This window comes from Rhinopithecus roxellana, chromosome 10 (genome assembly GCF_007565055.1).
Source record: "Rhinopithecus roxellana isolate Shanxi Qingling chromosome 10, ASM756505v1, whole genome shotgun sequence".
NCBI classification, from domain to species: Eukaryota; Metazoa; Chordata; class Mammalia; order Primates; family Cercopithecidae; genus Rhinopithecus; species Rhinopithecus roxellana.
Window position 1 is genome coordinate 80,599,234 of NC_044558.1, and position 9,331 is coordinate 80,608,564.

Sequence of the window (9,331 nt, forward strand, 5' to 3'; positions counted from 1 at the left end):
AAAGAGACTCCTTCCTCCGAGCCGAAGCCCTCGTTCCGGGAAGTGGATCTGTTTCATTTCAGTTTGCTCATTTTTATATTCAGAACGGTCTGTCTCCCAGGCTGGAGTGCTGTGGGGTGATCTTGACTTACTGCAACCACTGCTTCCTGGGCTCCAAAAATCCTCTCACCTTAACCTCCCGAGTAGCTGGGACAACAAGCGCTCGCCACCACATCTGGCTAATTTTTTGTATTTTTGATAGAGACGGGGTTCGCGCCATGTTGGCCAGGCTGGTCTCAAACTCCTGACCTCAAGTGATCCGCCAACCTCAACCTCTCAAAGTGCTGGGATTACAGGCATGAGCCATAATAGTGGGATTACAGGCACGGCCATAATAGTTCTTTTGGGAGGAAAAAAAAGTCTTCCAGCTGATATGCAAACCTCAAAGTCACTGAAGGTTGGTATGATTTTAAAGGATGAGAAATCAGAGGTTTCTGGGTGAAGGTACAATCAAGCCAATGCCCTTATTTATTGGAAAGAAATTCAATTTTCCTTCTCTTCTCTTCTCTTCTGTCTGTGAAGAGGAACATTTAAGAACGGGTCAGTTTTCATTTGTTCCTTGGTTCCGGTATCTGCTAGAATTGTATTTGCGAGGTTATGAAGAGCTGACCTACTTGGGAAACATAAAACAATTTTGTTGTTGTTGTTGTGGTTTTGCTAAACTCTTAACACTCAGTTAAACACACACAAGTTTAATTTAGAAAATAACCTTGGCTGGGCTCAGTGGCTCACACCTGTAATCCCAGCACTTTAGGAGGCCGAGGCAAGTGGATCACCTGAGGTCAGGAGTTCGAGACCAGCCCGGCCAACATGCGGAAACCCCCATCTCTACTAAAAACACAGAAATTAGCAGGTGTGGTGGTGCACATCTGTAGGCCCAGCTACTCGGGAGGCCAAGGCACGAGAATCGCTTGGACCCACGAGGTGGAGGTTGCAGTGAGCCAAGATCAGGCCACTGCACTCCAGCCTGGGCGACAGAGTGAAACTCTGTCTCAAAACAAACAAACCAACCAAAAACTAAAAGCCTCTCGCACTCCCATGTGTATTGCAGCTTTATTCACAAGTGCCTAGATGTGGAATCCACCCAAGTGTCCATCAACAGACACATGGATAGAGAAAATGTGGTGTACATACACAGTAGAATACTATTCAACCTTAAAAAAGCACAAAACAAAATGAAATCCTGGCATTTTTCCTCTACAAAACAAAAACAAAAACATGGTTAAGTTTGGGGGACATTACATAAAGTGAAATAAGCCAAGCACAGAAAGATAAATACCGCATGATCTCACTCCTATGCGGAAGCTGAAATAGTTGGTCTCACAAATAGAGAGTAGAATAGTGGTTACCGCAGGTGGTGAAGGTGGGGGAGGTGGGAATAGCCAAAGGTGGGTTACTGGATACAAAAGTACAGCTAAATAGGAGAATAAGTTCCAGTGTCCCTATAGGGTGAATACAACAACTTATTGTATGTTTTCAAATAGATGGAAGCATAGATTTTTAATGTCTCCCAACTCAAAGAAATGATATATGTTTGAAGGGATGGATGTGGTCATTGTCCTGACGTGAACATTACAAATTGTGTACATAGATCACAACATCACACCACACTTCATAAATGTGCACAATTGTTATGTGTCAATTAAAACAGTAATAAAAGTCAAAAATAAAAATGAAACGCGTGGAAACAGGAAAAAAAAAAAAATATGCCTTTAAGAACAGAGTATAGCAAGGACTTCCAAAAGCAAGTACAGAAAGGGGAGGGGGATGTAGCTCAGTGGTAGAGCGCATGCTTTGCATGCATGAGGCCCCGGGTTCGATCCCCGGCATCTCCATTGTAGTTTTGCTGATTTCTCTATTCATTTTGGTCCATAGCTCCTTATCATTAAACTGCCATGGATGTGATCATTATATGTATTATGATTCCAGGCACTACTTGGAGCTCAGATTTTCACACCAGGCGTGGTCTTCCCATTCTGAAATCTCTAATGTTTCAAATGCACATGAGTTAGAAGAGGCTGATGGGAGTAATCAGCAGAAAAGTGTTAAGGCAAAACCTGACTCGATGATTGAAACCACAGCAAACGTGAGCAGGAAGATCATCTGGGGAGTGTACACCACATCTCGTGCCACTGTGATTGCACTGCACTGGTCTCGAGGGCTGTTGACACATTCCTGGCCATCCGGGGGGGCAAGTGTGTAAGTTGCTGGAAGGTCTGGGCCCCCCGTTTGCCATCTCACTCCTCTGCACTGCCACTAACCACCTCTTTTGCATGGGAGGAACCCAAAGGCAAACTCGTATCCCACCAGGGCTTTGCTCTCTGCTTCCTCAGCAACACTTCTCCATGGCTGTAATGCACATGCAATTTACATTTATATTCATACACTGTGTTCCGTGGTGAGCAGACCTGCAAACCTACCCCAAAGGTCAAGGGAGCTGAGAGGCCAAAGAAAGGGGCTGACAAACCCGGTTTCTCAGGCAAAAACATTTATTAGGGACTTACCAACAGAAGCCATAGTCTCAGGGTGATCATCAGAGGATATAAAGTTCACTGTGCCATAACCCCCAACCCAGGGCTTCTATACCATGGGGAAGGAATATTTAGGACAATTGAAGTCGACCCCTCAAGCAAAGGCAAGAATGTTATATGAATCTACATAAGGGCAGGATTTATGATTTAGGTTGTTCTGATCTAAGGGCAGAATTTATGGTAACAGTAAAGTAGAAATCTTAGAGGCCTTCCTGGAAGAGGCATTAATCAGAAGTTACCTTGGCAGATTAGCATCCAAGATGGAGTTGCTTTCACCTCCACTGTGTTTCTGTATCTTACCATTGAAAGCAAAAGATGGTGGCTCAGGCCTGTAATCCCAGCACTTTGGGAGGCGTGAGGCAGGAGTATTGCTTGAGCCCAGGAGTTTGAAAGCAGGCTGCACAACAAAGGGAGATCTGTCTCAATAAAGAAAAGAAAAGGAAAGAAACAAAGGAAGAAAGAAGGAAAGAAAGACAGAAAAAAAAGAAAGATAGATTTACTTGCATGCATGATCTTTAGGCAAAAATAAATACATAAAAATAAATAAATAATATTTTAAAAATTTAACCAGGTCCCATCTCTCTAAATAATAATAAGAATGAAATCGGGGATTCTGCTGCATTCTGTGGTACAGTTCTTTGCAATTATAATGAATTCCTCACCTGTTAGCCCCGTTCTTTCATTTGACTTGACTTCATGTTTTAAATGGTAAAAGCATCTAATCTTAGATCCAGAGCTCTCATTTTTGAGATGAGGAAACTGAAACTAGTGAACTGACTCACCAGTTAGGTGGTGACGCATTGGTGACAGCTTGTTTCTTTTTTTTTTTTTTTTTTTTTTTTTTTTTGAGAAGGAGTCTCGCTCTGTCACCCAGGCTGGAGTGCAGTGGCCAGATCTCAGCTCACTGCAAACTCCGCCTCCCGGGTTTACGCCATTCTCCTGCCTCAGCCTCCCGAGTAGCTGGGACTACAGGCGCCCGCCACCTCGCCCGGCTAGTTTTTTGTATTTTTTTAGTAGAGACGGGGTTTCACCGTGTTAGCCAGGATGGTCTCGATCTCCTGACCTCGTGATCCGCCCGCCTCGGCCTCCCAAAGTGCTGGGATTACAGGCTTGAGCCACCGCGCCCGGCCTGTGACAGCTTGTTTCTAATGAGCTTCAGGAAAGGTTATTTCTCCCTGAAAGTCAACAAGGTTTTTTTTTTTTTTTTTTTTTTTTTTTTTTTTTTTTTTTTTTTTTTTTTTTTTTGAGACGGAGTCTTGCTCTGTCGCCCGGTCTGGAGTGCAGTGGCGGATCTCAGCTCACTGCAAGCTCGCCCCCCGGGTTTACGCCATTCTCCTGCCTCAGCCTCCCCAGTAGTGGGCCTACAGGCGCCTGCCACCTCGCCCGGCTAGTTTTTTTTTTTTTTTGCATTTAGTAGAGACGGGGTTTCACCGTGTTAGCCAGGATGGTCTCGATCTCCTGACCTCGTGATCCGCCCGTCTCGGCCTCCCAAAGTGCTGGGATTACAGGCTTGAGCCACCGCGCCCGGCCAACAAGGTTTTAAGGGAAAAAACGTTGAAGATCATTTCTGAAGTCATCAGGACTAACACAAAACTTACATCTTCTGTAACTGCCCGAAGGTTTCTCCTTGCCCGCTGCCTAGACAAAGCCCACTTACTAAGACAGGGAAATTATGATCTGCCTACCTCAGCCTCCCAAAGTGCTGGGATTACAGGCGTGAGCCACCTTACCCTGGCGTAATAGAGAACGTTTAATTCACACACAGCTGGCAGTGTGGGAGACGGGAGTTTTACTATTACTCAAATCAGTCTCCCTGAAAACTCAGGGATTGGAGTTTTGAAGGATAATTTGGTGGGTAGCGAGGTCGGGAAATCGGGAGTACTGATGGGTTGGGTTGGAGATGAAATCACAGAGTCGAAGCTGTCCTTTTGCCCTGAGTCAGTTCCTAGGTGGGGGCCACAAGACCAGATGAGCCAGTTTATCAATCTGGGCGGTGTCAGTTGGCCCAATGAGTGCAGAGTATGCAAAATATCTTAAGCACTGGTCTTAGGTTTTACAATAGTGATGTTTTTTTTTTTTTTTTTTGAGACGGAGTCTCGCTCTGTCGCCCAGGCTGGAGTGCAGTGGCCGGATCTCAGCTCACTGCAAGCTCCGCCTCCCGGGTTCACGCCATTCTCCTGCCTCAGCCTCCCGAGTAGCTGGGACTACAGGCGCCCGCCAGGTCGCCCGGCTAGGGTTTTGTATTTTTGGTAGAGACGGGGTTTCACCATGTTAACCAGGATGGTCTTGATCTCCTGACCTCGTGATCCGCCCGTCTCGGCCTCCCAAAGTGCTGGGATACAATAGTGATGTTTTATCCTCAGGAGCAATTTGGGCATGGACAGAATCTTGCAGTCTCCAGCTGCGTGACTCCTAAACCATAATTTCTAATCTTGTGACCAATTTGTTAGTCCTGCAAAGCAGTCTCGTGCCCAGGCAGGAAGGGGGCTTGTTTTGGAAAAAGGCTGTTATCATCTTTGTTTCAAAATTAAACTATAAACTAAGTTCCTCCAAAGTCAGTTCAGCCTACACCTAGGGATGAGCAAAGATGGTGGAGGTTAGGCGCAAGATGGCGTCAGTGAGGTCCGATCTCTTTCATTGTAATAATTTTCTGTTATGACTTTGGTAAACGCAGTTTCACTGCTGTTTCGTTTCTTCTTTTGTTTATTTATTTATTTATTTTTCTTGAGACAGGGTCTGTTTCTGTTGCCCAGGCTGAGTGCTATAGTGCAATCACAGCTCACTGCAGCCTCAAACTCCTGGGCTCAAGCGATGCTCCCACATAATCCTCCCGAGCAGCTGGAACTACAGGCATGCACCACCTCCTGGCTAATTTTTGTTTTGATAGAGACAGGGTTTCACCATGTAGCTCAGGCTGGTCTTTAACTCCTGGGCTGAAATGACCCTCTCATGCTGGCCTCCCAAAATGCTGGGATTACACGTGCAAGCCACCATGCCTGGCTATTTTTTTCAATTTTTTTATTTTTATTTTTTATTTCTTACTATGACCCCCACTTATATGACATTACTTCGTACCTTATAATTAAATATTTCAGCCAGGCACATTGGCTCACGTCTGTATTCCCAGCCCTGTGGGAGGTCAGGGCAGGAGGATCACTCGAGCCCAGGAGTTCAAGACCAGCCTGGGCAACATGGTGAAACCTCCGTCTCTTATTTTATTTTTTGGAGACAGAGTCTCACTGTCACCTAGGCTGGGGTGCAGTCACACGATCTCGACTCACTGCAACCTCTGCCTCTAGGGCTCAAGTGATTCTCCTGCCTCAGCCTCTAGGGTAGCTGGGACTACAGGCGTGAGCTACCGTGCCTGATAATGTTTGTATTTTTAGTAGAGATGGAGTTTCAGCACGTTGGCCAGGTTGGTCTCCAACTCCTGACCTCAGGTATCCACCTACCTCAGCCTCCCAAAGTGCAAAACCCTCCTCTCTACAAAAAAAAGCAAAAATTAGGTGTGGTGGCACATACCTGTGGTTCTACCTACCCAGGAGGCTGAGGTGGGAGGATCACCAGAGCCTGAATGTCCAGGCTGCAGAGTGATCCGTGATGATACCACTGCATGACAGAGCGAGATACTGTTTCAAAAAACAAAGAAAGCCAAATCTTTCTGCTAGTGCACGACAAGGAAAAAAAATACCTCAAGGAGTTGTTATTGTTAAAGGCTAGTGTTAGGAACTGGAGCTTCCTGGAAATACTCTTTGAAAAAAGTGCTTTTTCAACTATTAAATTTTATTTTACACTTAAAGCTTATTATATGAGGTCACATAAGTAGTCAAATTCATAGAGACACAAAGTAGAATGGTGGATGCCAGGGGCTGGTGGGAGGAGAAATGGGGAGTTAGTTTTTCATGGGGACACAGTTTATTTTGCAAGATGAAAAGAGTTCCAGAAATGGATGGTGGTGATGGCTGATGCACAACACTGAATGTACTTCATGCTACAAAAAATGTACACTTAAGAATGGTAAATTTTATGTGTATTTTACAATTTTAAGACAAAACCAAAACGACAAAAACAAAGCCCAATAGGTTAAATAACTTCCTAATGTTCCTAAATTAGGTAAATTTAGAGACTAGCTCTTAAGTCCGGTTTTGACTGCTGAGATGAATGGGCTATTTTTAAGCTGCAGCAGTTTGTGTTCCACCACACAGTTATACAACACAAGTAAAAACAGGAAGAACACATTCCCTAAGGTTTTTTTTTTCTTCCTGTTTGCCAGGCCTTAACCTGCAGGCGTCCTTGACAACCTTTTCTGGTTATATAAGCGATGACAAAGCAAGGCAAACCCTTCCCACCACCTCTCTGACTCCACCCTTTTTCTTGGGGGAAACAAGTTTGTTGACCCTCACTCATGCTCTCAGACAGTTTCACGGGGCTGGATTAAATCGCATACAAGGTGGTGACTTTCAGAAGGGGGAACTGAATCCTTAGGGGGAGGGGAGAAAGGAAGGCGGAAGAGCAGGCACTGATCCACCCCCGCACCGCCCAGCTGCAGCCCAGCACCCGGGCCCTTTGTGAGCTCAGCCCGTCACATGCTCCCTTCCGCCTGCCAATCCCGCCCTGTTGCTGGGCGTCTGTCCCTTCTCCATTGGTGCCAGCTCTGAAGCAATCTTTTCTGGGGCGCCTGCAAAGGACGGATCTGTGGGTGGAACGAACTGAAAACGGATCCAGTGACTCATCCCGATTCTCGCACATTCTAGCACATCACATTCTAGGTCAGCAGGGTTTAGGTTTTAAGAGCGTGACTTGATACCTGACTCCTGAGTCCAAGTGGGACATTTAGACTTTGGGAACCCTTTGGGAAAATAGAAAAGCCGTCGTTGCAACAACAAAAATCCTTTGTAGGACACAGTTTCTCAATTTCAGCACTATTAACATTTTGGGTAGGATAATTCTTTATTGTGGGGGGCTGTCCCTCATAGAATGTTTGGCAGCATCCCTGGGGTCTACTAAAAGTACTAGTATTAGTAGCAGCACCCCCTAACCTCCCCTGAGTTGTGACAACCAAGAATATCTGCAGATATTGCCAAATCTCCCCTGTAGGGCAAATCACTCCTTGTTGAGAACCATTGTTCTAGAGAACCATTGTGTTTTGGGAGGCCATTTTCTTTTCCTTTCTCTGTCACCTCAGTGACCTTGGGAAAGGTATACTTCTGTTTGCTTCAATAACCATTTAAGTCAGGGAATGCTGGGGTGTTTTCAATAATTTTTTTCTGCTAGAGACAACATTGGTTTCTCTTTGTAGCTAACCTTTGGCACATTACCCACCCTACCCTTATCCCCTCTTCTTCCTTTTTCCTCCTCCTGTCCTCCTCTCCCTCCCATCCCTCTGCAGTAAGGGCTGTTTTTTCTCTGTACCTTTTGGACTCTGAAAAAAGCTATGTCACAAAGCTGGTGACTCAGCCTTTAAACAACATGAATCACAAGGCTTGCAGCAGAGTAACAGCCAAAAGCAACCAGGGCGTGGTTGAAAGCCAGGCCTCGTCACCTCACAAAGAATCTCAGCTTTTTATTCCTTTCAAAACTCCTTCCCAAAATCTAGGGGAAAAACAAAAAACAAAAACTTTGCAGAAATGTGTATTGGAACTCACTGGGGTTTCCTGCCAATCCTGGAAGATGACACTTATTATTCCTTTTAATTTCCCACTAACACATGAATTCATTCTCTTAAAAATGTTAAAAATTAGAGATGTCAAAGTCTATTTTGAATATTGCACAGATCTTGGATTTTCATAAATACACACAAACATGGGTTACCATAGAGAATACGTAGCAGGTTCATTTTGCTTTGATGCAGATTTTAAGTGTACCGTTTAAATAATGTAATGTTCATAACTTAAAACAAGAATGTAGTCTTTTCCTAATGGCAAATATTTTTCAGTTGCTAGCCCCTTTTTCTCTCTTTTTGAAGCTTTCAAGGGTAGAAATCAAAATACTCTCCCTACCTCCAATACATTTGTAGAAACAGGGACTATTTCTAGAAGACTCCAGAAGGAACAGTGACTGGGAAATTGAGGGCATGAAGGAGACTCTTCACTGTACACTTTAAAAAGACACATTTAAAAAATCTCACCATGTTCGTATATGTTAAAACATTTTAAAAATATAGTGAAGAAATGACACATAGGGATCATAAAATAGGTTGTGGTAAAAATTTAAAAACCTGGCTGGTGATGCTTTTCTCCCCACTTCTTTTATCAAAATAGAATTGCCCTGTAGAATTACATTTCATATTTGACACCCCACCCTGCCCTGAAATAGGACTGGGATTCTATTCCTGTCTTTTAAAACCTCCGGTTTAAATGGGTCCGATTATTGAATGGATCCTGATTACAATAATCGTACCCATTGAAACCAGAGAAATTTCCCAGGCCTCCCTGTTGGAACCAACTAGGACCTTTCCATACCCGGTCCTCAGAATAGACAGGAAGGTGAAAGAACAGTCTAGAAGGATGTCGTTCCCTCAGCCTTGGGTTCCAGCTAAAAAAAAACTGTGTGGGGTTTCCGCCTCCCTTTTCCAAATTTAACCTGGACACCAGCTCCTCTGCAATGTCTCCCCTCGAAAGTTCTCGAGCGTTCCCCAGCTTTAGGGCCGCGCCTGGCCTGAGATCTGCTGAGTCATTGTCCTTGACCCGCGGCCCGCAGCGCGGGAGGGGCGCGGCACCGGGGAGCCCCCGCGACCGCCCTGGGAAGCTCAGGAAGCCTGA

The 9,331-nt window shown here is 44.9% G+C and overlaps 1 non-coding gene across 1 annotated transcript; it reads left to right on the forward strand.

Moving 5' to 3' along the window:
• Positions 1-1,802: 1,802 nt before the first annotated feature.
• On the forward strand, positions 1,803-1,874 carry TRNAA-UGC. The gene has a single exon. It is a non-coding gene; the product is annotated as a tRNA-Ala (tRNA).
• The last annotated feature ends 7,457 nt before the right edge of the window (positions 1,875-9,331 follow it).